This window comes from Lathyrus oleraceus, chromosome 2 (genome assembly GCF_024323335.1).
Source record: "Lathyrus oleraceus cultivar Zhongwan6 chromosome 2, CAAS_Psat_ZW6_1.0, whole genome shotgun sequence".
Lineage (NCBI taxonomy): Eukaryota > Viridiplantae > Streptophyta > Magnoliopsida > Fabales > Fabaceae > Lathyrus > Lathyrus oleraceus.
Window position 1 is genome coordinate 401,447,506 of NC_066580.1, and position 5,680 is coordinate 401,453,185.

The following is a 5,680-nucleotide window of genomic DNA, read 5'->3' on the forward strand; positions in this document are numbered from 1 at the left end:
GTATATGTTCTGGGATCAGCAAGGATATCTGGTGAATATCCTAACTCCCAGGTGGAGGTCTTGAAGACTAAATCAGAAGATATATAGGCTCAAAATATGGAGATATATATGGAGAGAGTTTAGGAACTTGAAGACCTTGTTTGTAGCAGAATTTTTCTGCTGAAGTTGCAACAGCAAAGAACAAGTCTGCTGCAACTTTCTGAAGGCCCAAATCCAGTTGGGTGATTAGGTTATAAATAGCTGATTGTAGTCTAGTTTTTGTAAGGCTCTTAGAATGAATTTTTAGGGGTGTGTGTAAGGTAAACCTCCCAATCTGTGGGAAGGTTACCATGTGTTTCTCAGTGGTAAACCTGAGAGTGTTTGTTACTCAAAGCCTGTAGGCAAGAGTAATTATGTTCTTGAATGAAGCTGTGAAGCAAGTTCAAGGTGTTTGCGCATTACATTGCATTTGTAGTGATAGGAATGGAAACTGGAGGTTTCTATCTAGGAGTTCCTAGGTATAGATTGCATTGGGTAGGGATTAAGTGATGAGTTGTAAACGGGGGAGTTTAACTCTGAATTGATACTACTAATAGTGGATCTTCTTCCTGGCTTGGTAGCCCCCAGATGTAGGTCATGTTGGACTGAACTGGGTTAACAATTTCCTGTGTTTGTTTACCTACTGCATGTTAAAATCATGTCTGCCATAATTCAGGTTGTGTTACAGTCTGCCAATCAAGTTAATAACAAACCTGATACATAGCCTTCTGTTGGAATGTCAATCAGAATGTTTTGACATTCATCAACAACAACACATACTGTTTAATAAGCTGATGAATTCAGATCAGTATGTAGTGAAGTCTGATTTTAAAAAGCATATCAGACCTGGCCAAAAGAGCAGTGTGAAATTGTCAAACTGGATGTCTTGACAGTTCTTCCAGTAAGCTGATACTGAAGTAGAGACTGGTTGGTCTTTTACAGCACAACAAATTTAGCAGTCTGTGTTCAGGAACTAAACAGACTGAGCATATGGTTCTGGGCTTGGATGTCAGACAGAATGTAGTGACATTCATTCCTGACAGCATATGCTATATTGTTGGATGGTTAGTTTTTCTGTTTCAGGATTTTTCTCAGGCTATTCTTCAGGAATCCACCAGCTGATCTAAAATCTAGGAAACTAACAACTAAGCTACAATTAATGAACCTAACAAATAATCTATTTGTTAGCTCTTTAAGAAGTGGAGATTAGTTTAACTTGTTACAACCTTTAATCTAGGAAATACAAGTACATGACCAACAAACTGGAACAATGTAACAGATGATGTCCAAAACAGGATCGAGACATCGTGCTGATAACTGTGTAGGAAAACAACAGTAGTGAATGTTATGGTGCACATAACTAAGTGTTCCTCCATTCTAGGATGACATAGAAGGAGAGGATGTGACACTGTGAAAGGGTGCACATTAGTACTGAGTGTAATACTGTCTTGCTGTATCAGGTACAATGTTAGATCAGATGCCATGACTTGGAGTAGAACATCTGAATACTGACTACACCAGAATTTCAGCTATGATCCTTGAGGCAAATGCAATGTGCAATGGTATGATGCCATGAGGGATCTTAGAGTCAAAATTAGGGTCTTACACATTGGTAGGACTTCAGACAACAAAATAATTATAGCGGGGTATTCGTTACCTTTAGATTTATTGACTAAATCAACAGTAAACCATACAAGGTCGAGCGATCAAGTTTTTGGCGCCGTTGCCGGGGACTTTTATTCAATCGATATCGTAACTCTTCCGTTACGCTGTAGAGACTAAGGTTTCTTTTTCTTCTATTCTTTCTTTCGTTGATTTGTATGCCACGCACTCGCTCACAAGGTGAACCGCTCTATCTACGAATCAACGATATCGAACTATATCTCTGAGTCTTACGACGAATTCGGGAATATCGTGCTGCAAACAATCTCCCTCCTATAGACTTTCCTGATCTCAAAGATCTTCCTTCTTTAACCGAGATGGCAGAACCAGCTCGTGCTCTTAGAGATTACGCCGCTCCATCGCAAGATGAACCGCATTCAAGTATTGCTCCGCCCGCAATTGAAGCAAACAACTTCGAACTCAAACCTTCGCTGTTGCAGGCTGTGCAACAGAACCAATTCTCTGGAAATCTTACCGAAGATCCAAACCTTCATTTATCCGTATTTGTTCAATACGCTGATACTGTTAAAGCTAATGGTGTCACTTCAGAGGCAATTCGACTTCGTCTTTTTCCTTTCTCATTAAGAGATAGCGCTAGAAGATGGCTTCAATCTCTTCCTTCCAACTCAGTCACCACATGGAACGAGTTGAAGAAAGTTTTTCTTGCCCGATATTTTCCGCCAAGCAAAACAGCTATGTTAAGAGCCCAGATAAACGGATTTAAACAGAAAGACAACGAGTCTCTTTTCGAAGCATGGGAAAGATACAAAGACATGATGAGACTTTGCCCACACCATGGTTTGGAAGACTGGTTAGTAATTCACACATTTTATAATGGTCTCTTATACAATACAAGGTTAACAATAGACGCCGCTGCAGGTGGTGCACTAATGAACAAACCTTATGCTGATGCTTACCAGCTTATCGAGAGCATGGCCCAAAACCACTATCAGTGGGGAACCGAACGAACAACGGTGGAAAAACCTCAACCGAAAACTGGCATGTACGAGATAAGTAACCTTGATCACGTTAATGCAAAAGTGGATGCTTTGGTCCAGAAAATTGAAAGTTTAAACGTATCACCTCCAGCCGCCGTGGTTGCTATAACTCAGAATTGCGAGGTTTGTGGAATCCAAGGCCACACTCCTGCGGAATGTCAACTCTTGACTGGAATCCAAGCAGAGCAAGTAAACTATGCTCAAGGAAGCCCCTACTCGAATACCTATAACCCAAATTGGAAGAACCATCCAAACTTTTCATATAAGAGTAATAATGCTTTATACGCACCTGGACAGTCTCCAAATCAAGCCCCATCTATACCTCCGGGATATCAGAAACCGAATCCTAACAATAATACCCCTAGAAAATCCAACTTGGAAATCATGATGGAAAACTTTATAGCTTCCCAACAACAAACCAATAAAGATTTCTTAAACCAGAACATACATACTGGCGAACAACTTAAACAACTAGCAAGCAAAGTAGATGCCTTGGCTACCCATAACAAAATGATAGAAACACAAATATCACAAGTAGCTCAACAACAAGCACCTACTGCTGCCCCAACTGGTACATTCCCTGGACAGCCCCAACCTAATCCGAGAAGCCAAGCTCATGCAATTATATTAAGAAGTGGAACGGAGGTGGAAGGACCGTCTGACCCAAGGATAGAAAACCAAAACCCTAAGAAATCAACTGAGGAAAGTGAACCTAAGGAAAAGGAAGAGAGTAATAAGGAAACCCTAGAAAAGAAGGAACCTTATGTACCTCCACCACCTTACAAACCACCTATACCGTACCCTCAAAGGCTTGTTAAAACCAAAGATGCGGGCCAATTTAGAAAATTTGTTGATCTCCTTAAACAATTAAACGTTACAATTCCGTTTACCGAAGCTATTACGCAGATGCCCTCATATGCTAAATTCTTAAAAGAAATTCTTTCTAATAAGAGGAAACTTGAGGATAGCGAAACCGTTACACTCCCTGCCGAATGTAGCGCTATAATCCAAAACATGCCTCCTAAACTCAAGGATCCGGGTAGTTTCTCTATACCCTGTCACATAGGAAAATTTGTCATCGACAAAGCCTTATGCGATTTAGGAGCCGGAATTAGCGTTATGCCTTTATCCATATGTAAGAAACTGGAAATGGGTGAATTAAGACCGACCAAAATGTCCGTGCAACTAGCAGATCGTTCCATCAAATATCCTGTAGGAATCCTTGAAAACGTTCCCGTACGCATAGGTCAGTTTTACATTCCCACTGACTTCACAATTATGGACATTAGAGAAGATGATACTACACCTATTATACTAGGAAGACCATTCTTAGCAACTGCCGGTGCAATCATAGACGTAAAACGAGGACGACTCACCTTCGAAGTAGGTGAAGAGAAAATTGAATTCATTCTTTCCCAATTCTTGAAAGCACCTGCAATAGAAGATACATGTTACTTCATGGATATCATCGATGAATGCATAAAAGAAGCAGAGTTAGGAGAAGACAAATCATCAGACTATCTTTTAGAGGACAAATCTAAACAATGCTTAGCAATAACACCGGACCCTACGCAATGTCTTAACAAACCAACCCCTGATTTGAAAACACTTCCCAAAAATCTGAGATATGAATTCCTAGACTTAGAACTTGAACGACCAGTGATAGTTAATGCAGATCTAGGAAGACTCGAAACAGAAAAACTCTTACATATCTTAAGGAAATATCCAACCGCACTAGGATACCACATCACCGATCTTAAAGGAATAAGCCCTTCTATTTGTATGCACCGCATCATGTTAGAAGAAGACTGTAAAACCTCTAGGGAACACCAGAGAAGACTAAATCCGATCCTAAGTGAGGTAGTAAAGAAAGAAATAACCAAGTTATTGGAAGCAGGTATTATATATCCTATATCTGATAGCAAATGGGTCAGTCCTGTACACGTTGTACCAAAGAAAGGAGGCATAACCGTTATTGAAAACGAAAAAGGAGAAACTATAACTAAACGAATCGAATCGGGATGGAGAATGTGCATTGATTATAGGAAACTAAACAAAGCAACCCGAAAAGATCATTTCCCTTTACCATTCATTGACCAAATGTTAGAACGATTAGCTAAACATTCACATTTCTGTTATCTAGACGGTTATTCAGGCTTCTTTCAAATACCAATTCACCCTGATGACCAAGAAAAGACAACGTTCACATGCCCTTTTGGTACCTTCGCTTATAGACGAATGCCGTTTGGTCTGTGTAATGCCCCTGCAACTTTTCAAAGATGCATGATGGCAATATTCGCCGACTTTCTCGAAAACATCATGGAAGTATTTATGGATGACTTTTCTGTATACGGACAAAGTTTCGAAGAATGCCTTGAAAACCTGGAAAGAGTTCTTGAGCGATGTGTAAAAGTAAACTTAGTACTTAATTGGGAAAAGTGCCACTTTATGGTACAAGAAGGAATTGTTTTAGGACACATCATCTCGAACAGAGGAATTGAAGTAGACAAAGCCAAAATAGAGGTAATCGAAAATCTTCAACCCCCAAGAACCGTGAGAGAAGTACGAAGCTTTTTAGGACACGCCGGTTTTTACCGACGATTCATCAAAGACTTCTCTAAGATAACTAAACCCTTAACCGGACTGTTGATGAAAGATGCTGAATTCATATTCGACGATAACTGTTTAAAAGCATTTCAAACTCTTAAACAAGCATTGATCTCCGCACCCATTATGCAGACACCAGACTGGAATGAACCATTCGAAATAATGTGCGATGCTAGTGATTATGCTGTAGGTGCTGTTTTAGGACAAAGAAAGGATAAAAAGCTTCACGTTATATATTACGCTAGCAGAACCCTGGATGAAGCGCAAATGAATTACGCCACTACCGAGAAAGAACTCCTAGCGGTGGTATTTGCGCTAGATAAATTTCGTTCTTACTTGGTAGGAGCCAAAATAATAGTTTACACCGATCACGCTGCTATCAGGTACCTTTTAAC

The 5,680-nt window shown here is 40.0% G+C and overlaps 1 pseudogene; it reads right to left on the reverse strand.

Moving 5' to 3' along the window:
* Window positions 1–2,382: 2,382 nt before the first annotated feature.
* Window positions 2,383–2,482, reverse strand: LOC127124361 (uncharacterized; annotated as a pseudogene).
* Between the last annotated feature and the right edge of the window lie 3,198 nt (window positions 2,483–5,680).